Raw genomic sequence first — 17,093 nt, 5'->3', positions numbered from 1 at the left:
ACTAACACAATGTAAACATGATTTATTATTGAAATAATGAAATAGCATGGGCAACCGAGAAAAATGAGTGGGTACAATTTAAGGCCAAGTGGCAAACGATAATGCAGGCCCTCTGGTTGGGGGTGGGGCCAGGCCCTCTGGTTGGGGGTGGGGCCAGGCCCTCTGGTTGGGGGTGGGGCCAGGCCCTCTGGTTGGGGGTGGGGCCAGGCCCTCTGGTTGGGGGTGGTGCCAGGCCCTCTGGTTGGGGGTGGGGCCAGGCCCTCGGGACGGGGGTGGGGCCAGGCCCTCGGGACGGGGGTGGGGCCAGGCCCTCGGGACGGGGGTGGGGGTGGGGCCAGGCCCTCGGGACGGGGGTGGGGGTGGGGCCAGGCCCTCGGGACGGGGGTGGGGCCAGGCCCTCGGGACGGGGGTGGGGCCAGGCTCTCGGGACGGGGGTGTGGCCAGGCTCTAGGGATGGGGTGGGAGCATGTGGGTCTGGACAGATGAGATGTAGTCGTTTTGTGTGTGTCTCTAAGTTGTTGTTCGTATGTGTATGTTTGTATCTGCTGTACAAAAAAACAAATGTAAAAAAAAGACAAAAAATAATAATTATGCTAACTAGGAAAGGCAAGACTCACTGACATTCTGTGTGTGTGTGCGTCTGCTTCCACAGTCCTACACACAGCCCTGGGCTGCATATAAAGAAACCAGATAGATTTTTACAATGAACGTGTACAGTAAATAGTCAATCCACATTAGTAAAGATTGTGGTCACTAAAAGTAAGGCTATATGGGTTTGTGTCATTGGAAGCCTAATCCATACAGACCAAGCTGCATGGCAGCAGACTGGTCTGGAGTGAGCAGTCAGAGACCATATCTAGAAAACCAGTCCTCGAACCATAATGTGGATCCTCAACTCCTCCATCTGTAGTTTGGCTGTAGGCTCTTTAATGCTCAGAGCTCAAGCTGGAGCCCAGCCATCACTCACATGTGTGACGGGATAAAACCCTGGAGCTACACCTCACAATGACTCTCTCCACAGGGGATAGCTAGCTACACGTTACTGGAACACTTCCCCAGGTAACTGGCTGTTCCCGAGCCAACGTCCCCTCTGGCTCCTCCGTTTCATCATCAGACCTGTGTTCCGTTCTCATCCTTCCGCTCATTTCGACACTTCACTACACTCTGAAATGTGACCACCTACACACAGGCTTACGTCTTAGAACGCGACGGAAGAAATCAAGCGCTATGGATTTAATCATCGTGTCAGATTAGGAATCGAAAAAAAATACAAATAATACAGTGGGGTTGATTTTAGTTGTGACACACATAGGAACAGGCACTTCCCCTGATTGCCTGGTTTAATTGCAGTCCTTTAATTGGTGCGTGTCGGCTGCACTGTGTTTGCTCTCTGCTCCCGTCTGATTGGCTGAGGAGATGAGCAGCTGTTTGGAAGTGACCTATGACAGATCCCTGAGGAACGCCCATGTAAGGCAGGCACCCCCAGCACTCACTGACTAGACTAGGGGAGAGAGTGTTTGTGTGTGTTTGAATGTGTGTGTGTTTGTTTGATTGTGTGTTTGTGTTTTTTCTGCTCGTGCAGCGTGGTCCGTGCACACGTTTGTGTATCGATAGCTCAGGAACTGCATTTCAACTGACATACTTTCATGTTCTCAGCACTCGTTCCACAAGAATAATCTCTTCTTTGAAAAGAAAGACAACATTGACTGACTGCACAATCGAGTGTTGGGTGAAACACTGCCAGGATTCATAGCTGGATGCACAACACACACAGAGTTAACAGCATTCTCTCAAGGAATTAGCCTACATCCCTCTTGCTATGGATACGGCATGCTTTCACAGTCACACACCCACGGGCCGCATATAAAGAAACAGATTGACTATTTACTGTACACGTTCATTGTAGAAATCAATCTACATTAGTAAAGATGTGAAAGATTGTGGTCACTAAAGGTGAGGCTACATGGGTTTGTGTCATTGTAGTTGTCAGAACAGTGAGTCTCCTAGTTAGCATCATGTGAGGGAGACCTCCTGAGGGACACAGTGAAGAGTTGACAGCAGAGTTTGTTCCTTTCCTCTTTTCTATTTTACACTCTGTTCTTTTCTTATCTCTTATTTTATCCCTCGTATCTTTTCTCTTCCTTGTTTTCGTCTCGTTCCAAGTCTCTGAGGGCTAGCGTTCTCTCCCTTTGCTGTTGAGGGGAGAGGGAGCGAGCGAGGGAGGGGAGGGAGGGAGGGAGCGAGCGAGAGAGAGAGAGGGAGGGAGGGGGGGAGGGAGCGAGCGGGGGGAGGGGGGAGATCGGGAGGGAGGGAGGGATGGAGAGCGAGCGAGGGGGCGGGGGGCGTGAGCGAGCGGGGGTGGGGGAGCAAGCGGGAGGGAGGGAGGGAGAGGGAGGGAGCTAGAGAGAGATGGAGGGGGGTGACTGAGAGAGAGGAGAGCAAAGGGAGAGAGAGGTGCAGACTAGGATTGAGTATATGGGCTTATCATCACTCCATCAGACCAGGAGTCAGGTGACCTTGAGCACATTTTTTTCATCAAATTTTCTTTTCTCTTGTGTTTTCTCTCTCTCTCACTCATTCTCTCTCTCATTCTCTCTCTCATTTTTCACCCCTCAAAACCACTCAGAATGAAAAGCAGTGACTCCGCCATGCCAACTGTTGCTAAGGCGGCCCTGAGCTAACTGCGGACGGTCGGGCAGGCAGGCCTTAGGGCTCGAAGAAGCAGCTAGACTTGAATCACATTTTGTCCAAAGCTTACTTTAGTGGAACTAAGGACAAATGCTCTGTCTTATTGAACATTGATTATCTGAGACCCAGGCCCCTTGATTGGCTCAAAATTGGTCCTTACACTAAGCTGTGATTGGGTTAGTACTGGATAAACAGAGTCGGGATTTGGCTGGGCCAACTGATTGCCTGCCAGTTTAGTCACCGGTGTTTCAGCTCTGTTTGGAGGAGAATATGAAGAGATGGACATAGACAGATAGAGGGCTGGGAACTGTAAGGTTGGTGTTGTATACTCTTAAAGCCAGTCAGATGGATAGATGGTTGGATGGAGTTTTGTAAAATAGGCTAAAATCCAAATCTGACCCTTCATACTGTACATCTATGGCCATTGGCTACCTAATCACCCCCTAGCTTCCAATTGGCTCAATCACCTACCCTCTCCATGGCAACTCCACTTTACTGACTTTATTGTCCCCATGGGGACATGTTGTTGCAGTATCATGTACACGTTTAAATACAGTAGACAACAAATTGACAATACAACATTCATAACAGTTACATACCAATAAAAAGAGACTAGCCTGCTGGCCTTACTGGGTCAATAGGATCATTTCACCTGAGCTGTTTAGGAGGGATATCACACCTGGTACAAATGAATGTCTAGTTCTTTTATTCCTGCTGAGGGGTGCCCTATACCTGCACCCAGAGGGGAGTACTCCAAAGTCTGGGTACATGGGGTGGCTTGGGTCAAAACTATTTGGTGAGCCTTGCTGATGGCCCTGATGTTAAAGATCTCGTCCAGGCCTGTCTGTTTGACTCCTAATACTTTGCTTGTTGTGGTGATAATCCTTCTCAGCATATTTGTCTGGTTGACAGTGGCCGAACCAACAAACAATACGAAAAGTTGAAATACTCTCAATGAAATATTTGTGAAACAGAGTCAGTATAGTCCAGTTAACATGAAAAGATCCCAGCTTGTTGAGAAACGTACAGTCTCTGTTGACTCTTTTTGTAGATCAGGTCTGTACATTTACTCCAGTGAAGCTTATTGTCCAAGAGGACAGCCAGGTATGTGTATTTCTCTATGTTCTGACCTCTGATAGATGTTACAGAGGTAGGTGGTGTTCTCTTCCTGAAGTCTATGCACATCTCTTTGGTCTTGTTGGTATTGAGGACCAAGTGTGATTCATCACAGCACCCTACAAAGTCCCCGGCCATGGGGTTCCTCGTCATCATGCAACAGGCTGATCAAGGAAGTGTCATCAGCGAACTAAACTAGGTGTCTGTCAGGATGGGAACTAGTACAACTATTAGTATACAGTTGGTTGTCCTAAATAAAATCCTAAAATAAAGGCAAATGAAAGAGATTGTGTCAGGGAAGATGGATAGAGAGTTAAAGAGAGTTGGAGAAGAGAGAGGAGGGAGTGTAGGTATTGCGCGGCTGTGCTGTGCCTTTGTGTTAATGGAAGGCATTAAGCCGTTCGCTCTCCAGCGGCGCGGGCACTAGAGCTGCTACCGCTGCCTCCGCTCTGCCAACCCCAGGTTGCCAGGGGCTCCTCACTCCCCCGCTGCAGCGATGTGCGATAATGTCATCTCTTGATTAGAATACTCATTATGTGAAATGAGGTTTTCTTATTCAGTCACTCGTGTTATTATTTTCTGGACGATTGTATCTTTGTGAGTCTCTCCTTCTCTCCCACTCCCTCTCTCAATCCTTCTTATCCCAATTTCTTTCCATCCCTCTCTCTTTCTCTCCCTCAATCACCATTCTCTCTTTCTCTTTCCCCCTCCCTTCCTCTATCCCTCTCTCTTCCCCTCTGCCCCCTCCTTCCTGCTCTCTTCAAGAGACAAACTCAGTCTGGCAGCAGAGCATGTTAATGCCTGATAGTCTGGCAAGAGAACATGTTAATGCCTGATAGTCTGGCAGCAGAACATGTTAATGCCTGATAGTCTGGCAGCAGAACATGTTAATGCCTGATAGTCTGGCAGCAGAACATGTTAATGCCTGATAGTCTGGCAGCAGAACATGTTAATGCCTGATAGTCTGGCAACAGAACATGTTAATGCCTGATAGTCTGGCAGCAGTGTAGATTCCTGAGGGAGGCTGTATGGCAGGTTACTCTTTGCCCTGCCTCTACTCTGACAGTGGGGTGCTATAGTTCCCATATTCCACCCTGCAGCGGCCTGGTGCGCGTACACGTGTGTGTGTGTGTGTGTGTGTGTGTGTGTGTGTGTGTGTGTGTGTGTGTGTGTGTGTGTGTGTGTGTGTGTGTGTGTGTGTGTGCGCGTGTGTGTCCTTGCAGTCTGCAGGTGTGAAATGTACCCACTATCATGAAACATCTCTACTTGCTAGTATCTATGCTCAGGTGTGTGTGGTGAGATGTTGTTGGCTCTTGTCTAGGTGTAGATTAGATCTTGTTGGCAGATGTCTATGTTGTTTCTTGTTAGTTCAGGTGTGTTCTGAAGACTAGCAGTTGTGCACTATCATCTATATATTAGCTAGTGGCTCAGGTGTGTGTTGAGATGCTGTTGGGTCTTGTCTAGGTGTAAATTAGCGGCAGCCATCTCGTTGACAGTTGTTGCAGTTGTCTCTTGTTCACGTCTGTGTGATTAGTGCTTTTTGAGGTTGGTTCGATTATGAAAAAAAATTATCATAGTTTTCGATAACTTTTTAAAACATTAAATGCATTATAAAGTAATGACATTACTTTGATTTTAGTGATTTTTAATGGAAATTCCAAAGCCCAAAATAGTGAACATTGAAAATATTCCATTGTGTCTATCAGGTCCACATTGATATCAAAAGAAAAATAGAAAATTACGATGAAATAATTCAATATTTCAGTTGTGTATATTACTTAATTTTTATTTGATGACTTTATTATTTAGTCATCTCTATAATAGTTAATAATAGTTTAACAGAATTTTTGAATGACTACCTCATCTCTGTAACCCACACATACAATTATCCGTATGGTATCTCAGTTGAGCAGTGAATTTCAAACACAGATTCAACGACAAATACCAGGGAGGTTTTCCAATGCCTCGCAACAGAAGAGCATCTATTGGTAGATTGGTAAAACAAAAAAAAAGCAGACATTCAATATACGTTTGAGCATGGTGAAGTTATTCATTTCAATACACCCAGTCACTACAAAGATACAGGCATCCTTCCTAACTAATTTCCCGGAGAGGAAGGAAACCGCTCAGGGATTTCACCATGAGGCCCATGGTGACTTTAAAACAGTTAGAGTTTAATGGCTGTGATAGAATTGAGGATGTTTCAACAACATTGTAGTTACTCCACAATACTAACCTAAATGACAGAGTGAAAAGAAGGAAGCCTGTACAGAATACAAATATTCCAAAACATGCATCCTGTTTGCAATAAATCACTAAAGTAAAACTTCAAAAAATGTGGCAAAGAAATGACCTTCATTTCTGAATACGAAGTGTTATGTTTGGGGCAAATCCAACACATTACTGAGTACTACTCTTCATATTTGTAAGCATGTTGGTGGCTGCATCATGTTATGAGTATGCTTGTCATCGGCAAGGAGTAGGGAGATTTTTTTAGGACAAAAAGAAACAGAATGGAGCTAAGCACAGGCAATATCCTAGAGGAAAATCTGGTTGTCTGTTTTCCAACAGACGATGGGAAACAAATTCATCTTTCAGCAGGACGATAACCTAAAACACAAGGCCAGGTTATTGTCTGACTTAAATCGGCTTGAAAATCTATGGCAAGACATGAAAAAGGCAGTCTAGCAATAATCAACGACCAACTTGACAGAGCTTAGAGAATTTTAAAAGAATAATGTGCAGATGTTATGCAATCCTGGTGTGCAAAGCTCTTAGACTTACCAAGCAAGACTCACAGCTGTAATTGCTGCCAAAGGTGATTCTAACATGTATTGACTCAGGTGTGAATATTACTGTAAATGAGATGTATCTGTATTTCATTTTCAATAAATTAGCAAACAATTCTAAAAACATGTTTTCACTTTGTCATTATGGAGTACTGTGTGAATTCAGGCTCTAACACAACACAATGTGGAATAAGTCAAGGGTTATGAATACTTTCTGAAAGCGCTGTAGTATCTCTCACAGGGGATGAGGTGTGTTTGGAGAGATGGTGGTAAGTTGTTGGCTCTTGGTAAGGTGTATATTAGCCGAGCGGAAGCCATCTTGTTGGCAGTTTCTCCATCGTATCTTGTTATTCCCCCTCTCTTCTCTCCACCTTGTAGCTACACACTCATTTGATAGGCTAGCCTATAAATGGAAGCCTCTAGATGATTCATTTTCTCCCTCCACTTTGAGAAGTGTGGAATCGTGTTGACCTTTCCACTTGGCATGCTCTGAGACGGACACCGGATCTGACAGAGACAAGAGAGGGCACACAGTTACACGGCCTGAGCTGAGACTTCCCATATTCCACCGAGCGACTGGCTCCAGGAAGGCACAGTATGGAGTAGGTTAACATGGGCTTTTTGAAAGCCAAGAGCCATGTAGCAGTGGTCTTGATCCCTGTTTGGAAATACCGGCTGTGCTTCCCCAGCGTGCTTTAAGTGTGGATGAGATATTGATTGGGACTTTAAAGAGCGACTGGTAATTCTCAGTATTGGTGTCAGTTAGGGAGTGGAACAGTGTTGCCTGTGCTGTCACACTTTTCCACCGAGATGCAGTGTTTGAATAAATGTATTGATTTTTCACGCCAATGAGCCCACGTTATTAGGCTTCTATATTCCAAGCTTGCACCACTTCACAGTCATTTTTTTTTATCCATCACACCGTGTCTCAAGGTCTTCTGCAGTTCTCTTATGAAATTAGAGGCACTCCGAATCTTTCAATGTATCATACATACACTATAATCCCACTAGATCCAGTCACATTGGATACGGTTGTCTCTTCCACCAAATCATCAAGCGTGCCAAGAATCATACTTATCTAAACTCCACTTTGACAAGTTTTGTCAGATTTTCCCTTGAGCCTGAACAGCAGTTGCAAGCAACAGCATTATGTGCTTAGAAAATATTTAGGTAAAAACCAAGAAATCTTTCAATAGACACGGACAAAAAAACTCCACCTGCCATCAGATGATCTAAGACCATTTGGTCTGAGACCAAAGACTCTATCTCATAAGACCCTGCTGAATCCCTCACCACAATCACCCATAGGGACCATGTTTGACCTATATTTGGCATGGCTTGTTACGGTCCCCCTCTCAGCACGGCCTGACCTTTGACCTCGTGACAACATAGTCCAACGCGTCTGAGTTTTCTAATTAGCCTAGCGCTTGTGTATTCCACTATGGTGCCATGGCGTCTCCATGATGGCTAGGCTACTGAGTTGATCCGCCAGCCGTCGCTGCTATGTGCCCGGAGTGCAGATGAATGCTTTTAATGAGCAGTGGTGAGGACCTTTTGGAGCTAAGGTGCGATTAGCAAATCAAGGATGGATGTCGTCTGTCCGTTCTTACAGAACACGTCTAGAAACATCTAACACTTTATTAGGCTACTTGACGACGCTATATAAAACACAGGCTAGCTTGGCCCAGCTGAAAGATAAGCTTCTATGACACGTTGCAGCTGTAGTAATGAATACTCTCCTCCTTTTCTATTGACACGGTGAGGGCCTGTGGCTGGGGCCGAACCACACTGAATAAATCATAGCACAGCCAGAGATTAGCCAAGACAAAGGAGAAGCGTATGTTCAAAGTATAGAAATATATAAAATAGTATGTGAAGGAGTTAAATATGCAAGCCTCCCTCACGGCTTGTCAGCCAAGTGAAAACAAGGCAAATTGAACTGCCAGGGAAACAACAGCCAGACGACAATCATCTGTTTTAATTAAATATGATGCGCAGAGACATTGCTGTGTTTCTTTCCTAACGTTTTAATCAACATGTCACTATTTCACTGTAATCCTACCCCACCCATCCACCCCCGACCTGTCATATTTACATATTACTGGGGGCGCGGTGAAGCTAGTATATTGATTGTGTCGAAATTCCATCATCGCCCCTCCTTTTGTGTTTGAGAGAAGGGAGATTTTAAAGCTAATTATTCTAATCTGACGGTATGCTTTATAGTTTCCCGTTCTCTTGTAGATGCACAGCATGTTCTCCTTTAAACATTGCTTATCTGAATTGTGTGTATGCGAGTACAGGTGTGTGTGTTTTGCTCTCAACGGTCAAGGCGTTGCGATACAGGAGTCATATTGTTCATTTGTGTAAGAGCATGGAATCCATGTAGACCCATTGCCAGAGCCATGCTTGCTTAGACTTGCTATTGATGTTTTTCCTCTTTCTATGTCTCTTCAGTCCAAAAAAAAGTCAAACTGCTTTGGGACAGAGCAAGGACAACAAGAGGAATGAAATGCAACAGGCTGCCTGTAGCGATGTTTCTTTGTCAAAGCCTTCAGAGGGATGATGAAAAGTAGTACAGTCCAGTTGGGACACCTTGAAGGTCCGCAGTGGTCCAGTCCAGAGGGGAAAGAGCTGGACAAAGCTTTTCTCTGAATGTTCTAAGGTTGTTGGAAGGTCAAGTCAGGAAGTAAAATCTTTTCGTGCCCAAGGCAATTTTTGGGGCTTTCACTCGAAGCCACCAGCTGAGATATCAATCAATACATTTTCAACAAAAACATGCGTCTAGGGGGACTCCATTCCTAAAAGAATGGATTTCACTAGTCAAGTTCACAAAGTTCCCACAAGTCGTGAGGGAGAAGCAGAAGAGCGAAACAATCAAAGAGCTCATTGATTACCGAGATAATTCTCTGGACGACTTTGATGGACAGAAAGGAAGTCAAAGGACACAGAGTCCTGTTTATTTCTTTATTATCCTTTAATGGACTCCTCAGCCATCCCACCACAGGTGTTCTCCTGGAATCCCTTTTAATGAACTCCTCAGCCATCCCACCACAGGTGTTCTCCTGGAATCCCTTTAATGGACTCCTCAGCCATCCCACCACAGGTGTTCTCCTGGAATCCCTTTTAATGGACTCCTCAGCCATCCCACCACAGGTGTTCTCCTGGAATCCCTTTTATGGACTCCTCAGCCATCCCACCACAGGTGTTCTCCTGGAATCCCTTTAATGGACTCCTCAGCCATCCCACCACAGGTGTTCTCCTGGAATCCCTTTTAATGGACTCCTCAGCCATCCCACCACAGGTGTTCTCCTGGAATCCCTTTAATGGACTCCTCAGCCATCCCACCACAGGTGTTCTCCTGGAACCCCTTTAATGAACTCCTCAGCCATCCCACCACAGGTGTTCTCCTGGAATCCCTTTTAATGGACTCCTCAGCCATCCCACCACAGGTGTTCTCCTGGAATCCCTTTAATGGACTCCTCAGCCATCCCACCACAGGTGTTCTCCTGGAATCCCTTTAATGGACTCCTCAGCCATCCCACCACAGGTGTTCTCCTGGAATCCCTTTAATGGACTCCTCAGCCATCCCACCACAGGTGTTCTCCTGGAACCTCTTTAATGAACTCCTCAGCCATCCCACCACAGGTGTTCTCCTGGAATCCCTTTAATGGACTCCTCAGCCATCCCACCACAGGTGTACTCCTGGAATCCCTTTAATGGACTCCTCAGCCATCCCACCACAGGTGTTCTCCTGGAATCCCTTTAATGGACTCCTCAGCCATCCCACCACAGGTGTTCTCCTGGAATCCCTTTAATAAACTCCTCAGCCATCCCACCACAGGTGTTCTCCTGGAATCCCTTTAATAAACTCCTCAGCCATCCCACCACAGGTGTTCTCCTGGAACCCCTTTAATGGACTCCTCAGCCATCCCACCACAGGTGTTTTCCTGGAATCCCTTTAATGGACTCCTCAGCCATCCCACCACAGGTGTTCTCCTGGAATCCCTTTAATAAACTCCTCAGCCATCCCACCACAGGTGTTCTCCTGGAACCCCTTTAATGGACTCCTCAGCCATCCCACCACAGGTGTTCTCCTGGAATCCCTTTAATGGACTCCTCAGCCATCCCACCACAGGTGTTCTCCTGGAACCCCTTTAATGAACTCCTCAGCCATCCCACCACAGGTGTTCTCCTGGAATCCCTTTAATGGACTCCTCAGCCATCCCACCACAGGTGTACTCCTGGAATCCCTTTAATGGACTCCTCAGCCATCCCACCACAGGTGTTCTCCTGGAATCCCTTTAATGGACTCCTCAGCCATCCCACCACAGGTGTTCTCCTGGAACCCCTTTAATGGACTCCTCAGCCATCCCACCACAGGTGTTCTCCTGGAATCCCTTTAATGGACTCCTCAGCCATCCCACCACAGGTGTTCTCCTGGAATCCCTTTAATGGACTCCTCAGCCATCCCACCACAGGTGTTCTCCTGGAATCCCTTTAATGGACTCCTCAGCCATCCCACCACAGTTGTTCTCCTGGAACCCCTTTAATGAACTCCTCAGCCATCCCACCACAGGTGTTCTCCTGGAATCCCTTTAATGGACTCCTCAGCCATCCCACCACAGGTGTTCTCCTGGAATCCCTTTAATGGACTCCTCAGCCATCCCACCACAGGTGTTCTCCTGGAACCCCTTTAATGAACTTCTCAGCCATCCCACCACAGGTGTTCTCCTGGAATCCCTTTAATGGACTCCTCAGCCATCCCACCACAGGTGTACTCCTGGAATCCCTTTAATGGACTCCTCAGCCATCCCACCACAGGTGTTCTCCTGGAATCCCTTTAATGGACTCCTCAGCCATCCCACAACAGGTGTTCTCCTGGAATCCCTTTAATGGACTCCTCAGCCATCCCACCACAGGTGTTCTCCTGGAATCCCTTTAATGGACTCCTCAGCCATCCCACCACAGGTGTTCTCCTGGAATCCCTTTAATGGACTCCTCAGCCATCCCACCACAGGTGTACTCCTGGAATCCCTTTAATGGACTCCTCAGCCATCCCACCACAGGTGTTCTCCTGGAACCCCTTTAATGGACTCCTCAGCCATCCCACCACAGGTGTACTCCTGGAATCCCTTTAATAAACTCCTCAGCCATCCCACCACAGGTGTACTCCTGGAATCCCTTTAATAAACTCCTCAGCCATCCCACCACAGGTGTTCTCCTGGAATCCCTTTTATGGACTCCTCAGCCATCCCACCACAGGTGTTCTCCTGGAATCCCTTTAATGGACTCCTCAGCCATCCCACCACAGGTGTTCTCCTGGAACCCCTTTAATGGACTCCTCAGCCATCCCACCACAGGTGTTCTCCTGGAATCCCTTTAATGGACTCCTCAGCCATCCCACAACAGGTGTTCTCCTGGAATCCCTTTAATGGACTCCTCAGCCATCCCACCACAGGTGTTCTCCTGGAACCTCTTCAGTGGGCTGTGTTGGTTAATTAGACTGATTCTTCAGGACTACTGTAATAGACCCAACAAAGCCCTGTGTATCCTGCTCATTAAGACACACACACTTCCTCTCCCAGCACAAAGGAAATGCAGGTTGGGAGGTTGGCTTCACTGCTGGTAATGAACGACAGTGGCACACGTCCATAATGCCTTTTCTCCTGAGAGAACAGGCACTAACTGCAGCCCAGCGGGCTGATTTTAGTTTTGGGACCAGACCCAAGTCACTCGAGTGTATAGAGGAACAATGGCTAATATAGTGGTTGTCTTTGTGTGTGGGAGCTGAAAATGGTGGCCAACACTCGGTTATCAAAGTGTGTGTGTGTCAAACACACACACTCACCATCCATGAACTCCGGGCTCAGTTTATTATCTGGTGTGAAGAGCGATTTGCAGTTTCTCAGCGGTTTTATTCGCTACCCATTTCCCAATGATCTTTCTTGGTACACGGCCATGAATATTTATTTGCTGTGTGTTAAAACGTCCCTCTCTTGAAGTGCGGCCTCACATCTCATCTCTCCTTCTTCAGAGTGGGGTGGCAGCTAGCCATGGGGGTTTCAAAGTGTTCGTCAGTCAGCCAGTCACCTCTGTGAAGGTCACAGTACAAGTTCCCAATGGTGACAATCTAATTTCTTTACTGCTGGCCCAATCTGGGGCCGTACCATGACGCCTGTTTGGTAGGGGTCAGTAGAGTCCGACCCGGCTCCCACCCTCCAATAATGGAACACTGTCATGTGTCATCCATCGGGACTTCAGTCACTAGGCTACATGCTTGGCTTTGTTTGCTTGGCTACTTCAGTGGCTACTGTATGTCAGTGGCACAACTAGGATATATTAGTGCAATGCTAAATCTATATGAGGCGTTTTTCTACTTGCCCAGAGTCAGATGAACTTGTGAATACCATTTTTATGTCTCTGCGTGCAGTATGAAGGAAGTTAAAGGTAGTGTCACGAGCCAATGCTAAATAGCGTTAGCATGATGACTGGAAGCGCAGTGATTGGAAGACTTCCGGCACTCTAGCTTATGCTACTATACCTGTAGACTTCCAGTTACTGGCTCATCAGTCAGTGGCTTAGCTTCATCAACAGCTTGGCTAATGGCTACATTAGAGAACAGTGTAGCCTTTATCACTCAACTCATACATGAACCAGACTTTAAATCCATTGGATGTTATTAGCGCTACGTCGGACGGAGGGAGCATAAGATCCATAGCATTATGCCATTAGCATAGCATTCAAGCCATGAAACGCATTCATTATTTTGTTGTTTTCAGAAATGCTTTCAGGAGCATTAATTGCGTTCACAGTCATTACGGTTGTTTGATGAGGAGCAGAGACGTGCACTCTGCTCTGGTTTGCATTCACATGCATCTCAGTGTGCATCGCTGTTGTTTGTTTTGTTGGTGTAGTTAGCAAGGCTCTGCTTTGTCTCTGTTCCACCTTGTTGCTGTTGTCTTCGATGAGCGCTGGGCCTCTGGTCTGTGTGTGTGTGTGTGTGTGTGTGTGTGTGTGTGTGTGTGTGTGTGTGTGTGTGTGTGTGTGTGTGTGTGTGTGTGTGTGTGTGTGTGTGTGTGTGTGTGTGTAGGCTACATATTGAGTATGCATGTTTGTGAGTGTGTGTTTTGTGTGCGTAGGCCTATGTGTTTGGGAATGTGAGACTAGCAAGCTCTGGCCTCTGTTATAGCGTTAGGCTCGAGGTGCGACACGGGGCGCTCATGTTTTGTCAGCTGTGATAATTTTGTTGTTCATCTTCCCTTAGTCGCTTGTGACCAATGTCCTCGCAACTCCTTCTCTCTCCCTTTCTGTTCCTCTCTCCCTTTTTCCCCTCTGGTCTCTCCTCCTCTCCCTAGCATTCTCCTCTCCCTAGCATTCTCCTGTCCCAGGAATTCTTTCCTCTCCTGTCCCAGGAATTCTTTCCTCTCCTGTCCCAAGCATTCTCTCCTCTCCTGTCCCGAGCATTCTCTCCTCTCCTCTCCTGTCCCGAGCATTCTCTCCTCTCCTCTCCTGTCCCGAGCATTCTCTCCTCTCTCTCCAATCCTAATTTCCGTTTCTCTATTGAGAGCAGCAGCCAACCTTCCTATCCTTGTCTCTTTGCCTCTGTGTGAGGTCTGTTAGGGTAATGATGATGGTAATAAGACCTAATATGTTTGAGGAGAAAGGTGTTTGGAATGAGATGTTATTGTTGCTGGAATAAAGGTGATTTGAATCCCATGAGCGCCCCATGTCGCACCTCGAGCCTAACGCCCAAAACACCTCTCTCCTACACACACACCACAGTTACCATCAAACAATCAAAACTACTGCCCGTCTGGGCATTTATGCACACACACATGCACGCATGCACACACGCACTCGGGTTGGGGGTTTGAAATAATTTCACAATTGACATATTTGTTGGATATCCGGCTATTCGCAATACATGTTATTTTTACTTACATTTTGGAGCGCCAGTGAAATGGGAGAGCAGATAGAGGGAGATAGAAAACGTTGCAGTACCCAAGGCAACTCTGCTACAGCCAAGACCAGCTAACTTGTAGCAGCCACTGTGTTATTTATCATCCCATGTAACAGTGCCTGTCTTGACTGGAGTAACCTGGAGAAGCTAGCTAGCCAGCTATAGCTAAACAGCCTACCTGTTGGTTGCTTTTTACTCCTTCTCATTTTGCTAACTTTTATTTCCATAGGCTTTCAACATACTCTGTAAAGTTATCTATATAGTGAAAATGTTAAATATTGAGTATGATAGCATCACTTGTCCGTTGAGGTGTAGTTTAAGTGTAAAATAACCAAGTCATGGATGACTGACGGTCCACCTGTTGCCTAGGCAACAGAGACTTTGGCAAAGTGTTGGAGGGGTTTTCCAAGGCACCGTTGTAGGGGCTCAGCTGCCAAAAACTTACACAGCTAATCTTGACATATTTCTGTCAGTACTTTGCACAATACTTTGCATAATTGACACAATTATTTCTGTCACAGTAACTTTTTATTGACATTTTCAATGGGCAAGTTTATCAGGTGGAAGTAAATATCTTTAAACCCTCACAAAAGCCACACACACACCCACCTACAAACTCAATGCAAGGATTAATATAATAATCCCCAGTCTTGCCACATTTCAGGACATTTCAGAGGCATTGTCAAGCACATATTTCTGATTTAACTGATACTATTCTGATCCTCTGCTCTCCTCCATGTCCATTGTGCTTTGAGCCAGAGTTTGCAGTAGGCTGTTTGCAGTAGGCTGTTTGCAGTAGGCTGTTTGCAGTAGGCTGTTTGCAGTAGTCTGTTTGCAGTAGGCTGTTTGCAGTAGGCTGTTTGCAGTAGGCTGTTTGCAGTAGGCTGTTTGCAGTAGGCTGTTTGCAGTAGGCTGTTTGCAGTAGGCTGTTTGCAGTAGGCTGTTTGCAGTAGGCTGTTTGCAGTAGGCTGTTTGCAGTAGGCTGTTGTCTAAAGGAAGTGTGTCCAGTCTCATACCATACATTTGATTTGATGTCGTCTTCAGAGGTCATTTCATTTTCTTCATAACGCACTTTGTGTGTATTACATTATTTTCTTTCTACATAACACATCTGTGTACATTACACAAATCCCAATTTATTGTCAGCTAATGTTAGCTAGGCTAGCTAGGTAGCTAACGTTAGCTGGACTAGGGGTTAAGGTTAGGATTAGGTAACATGCTAGCTAAGTAGTTAAAGGTTTAGGGTTAACTAGCATCCTAGCTAAGTAGTTAAAAAGTTGTAAGTTGTTGCTAATTAGCTAAAATGCTAAAGTTGTTCATAACGTGATTTGTTTGGGTTGCTAGACGCTCTCGTTATATGGCCACCCATCCTCCCCGACTAACCTCCCACCTGTCCTTTCTGTCTTAAGTAACCCGCTGTTTTTATCTGTGCTTGAAATGCACTCTCTCTATATAAAAAAAAAGGTAAACACATGTTTGTGATCCTGTCATGAATTTCCAAAAAGACATTTGTGTCTATTTCACAGTAATCTGTGATAGTCCTAGCAAGTCAGGGGAAACCACCATCTGATCTCCTTTCAAATGTTATCTCACAGGGGATATCGCTTATTCTCATTCCCCCTCTCTCATCTGTCCTGTTCATACCCTCTCCCTCTCTCATCTGTCCTGTTCATACCCTCTCCCTCTCTCATCTGTCCTGTTCATACCCTCTCCCTCTCTCATCTGTCCTGTTCATACCCTCTCCCTCTCTCATCTGTCCTGTTCATACCCTCTCCCTCTCTCATCTGTCCTGTTCATACCCTCTCCTTCTCTAATCTGTCCTGTTCATACCCTCTCCCTCTCTCATCTGTCCTGTTCATACCCTCTCCTTCTCTAATCTGTCCTGTTCATACCCTCTCCCTCTCTCATCTGTCCTGTTCATACCCTCTCCTTCTCTAATCTGTCCTGTTCATACCCTCTCCCTCTCTCATCTGTCCTGTTCATACCCTCTCCCTCTCTCATCTGTCCTGTTCATACCCTCTCTCATCTGTCCGTCTGCCCGTCCGTCTTTCTGTCCGTCCGTCTTTCTGTCCTATTAGTGTGGTTAATTGCTTCAAGTTTACTCCCTCTAATGCAATATATTAGGGTCGGAGCCCCTTCATCAGCCTAACGCCGGCATTTAATTAAGTCTCCCGGGTTAGGTAGTGGGCCACGCTCCATCAGCAGATCACATGGTCATTAGTAATTAATACGCTGACAGGATTAGCGCTCTCTGCTAGGCTTGCACGGTGTCGCTAGAGGGCAGGGGTGGCAGGGGGGCCTGAGTGATGGCTTCCAGAGGGGGAGAGAAGGGAAAAAGTGTGTCTGTGTAGTGGGTCGGCGTGTGTGTGTCTGTGTGTCCATGCCAGTTTGCTCACACTAGTGTGTGTGCTGAAGTCTTCCCTCCGTGGTGACGGGGGTCTTCTCTCCAGCAGTAATGACATCATTACAGGTCGACTATTTCCATCTGCTCCACCATTACTCTCGCCCCACTTTGGGCCGCCCCGCCACGATGCTACGCG

The 17,093-nt window shown here is 46.4% G+C and overlaps 1 protein-coding gene across 1 annotated transcript in view; it reads left to right on the top strand.

Moving 5' to 3' along the window:
- The window catches only part of LOC115197987 (exocyst complex component 4-like), a 244,656-nt gene that overhangs the window by 47,242 nt on the left and 180,321 nt on the right, over positions 1-17,093 (top strand). The gene's annotated exons all lie outside the window — the stretch shown is intronic.

The sequence above is a fragment of the Salmo trutta genome, chromosome 8 (genome assembly GCF_901001165.1).
Source record: "Salmo trutta chromosome 8, fSalTru1.1, whole genome shotgun sequence".
Lineage (NCBI taxonomy): Eukaryota > Metazoa > Chordata > Actinopteri > Salmoniformes > Salmonidae > Salmo > Salmo trutta.
This window is presented reverse-complemented; position numbering and strand designations above follow the sequence as displayed.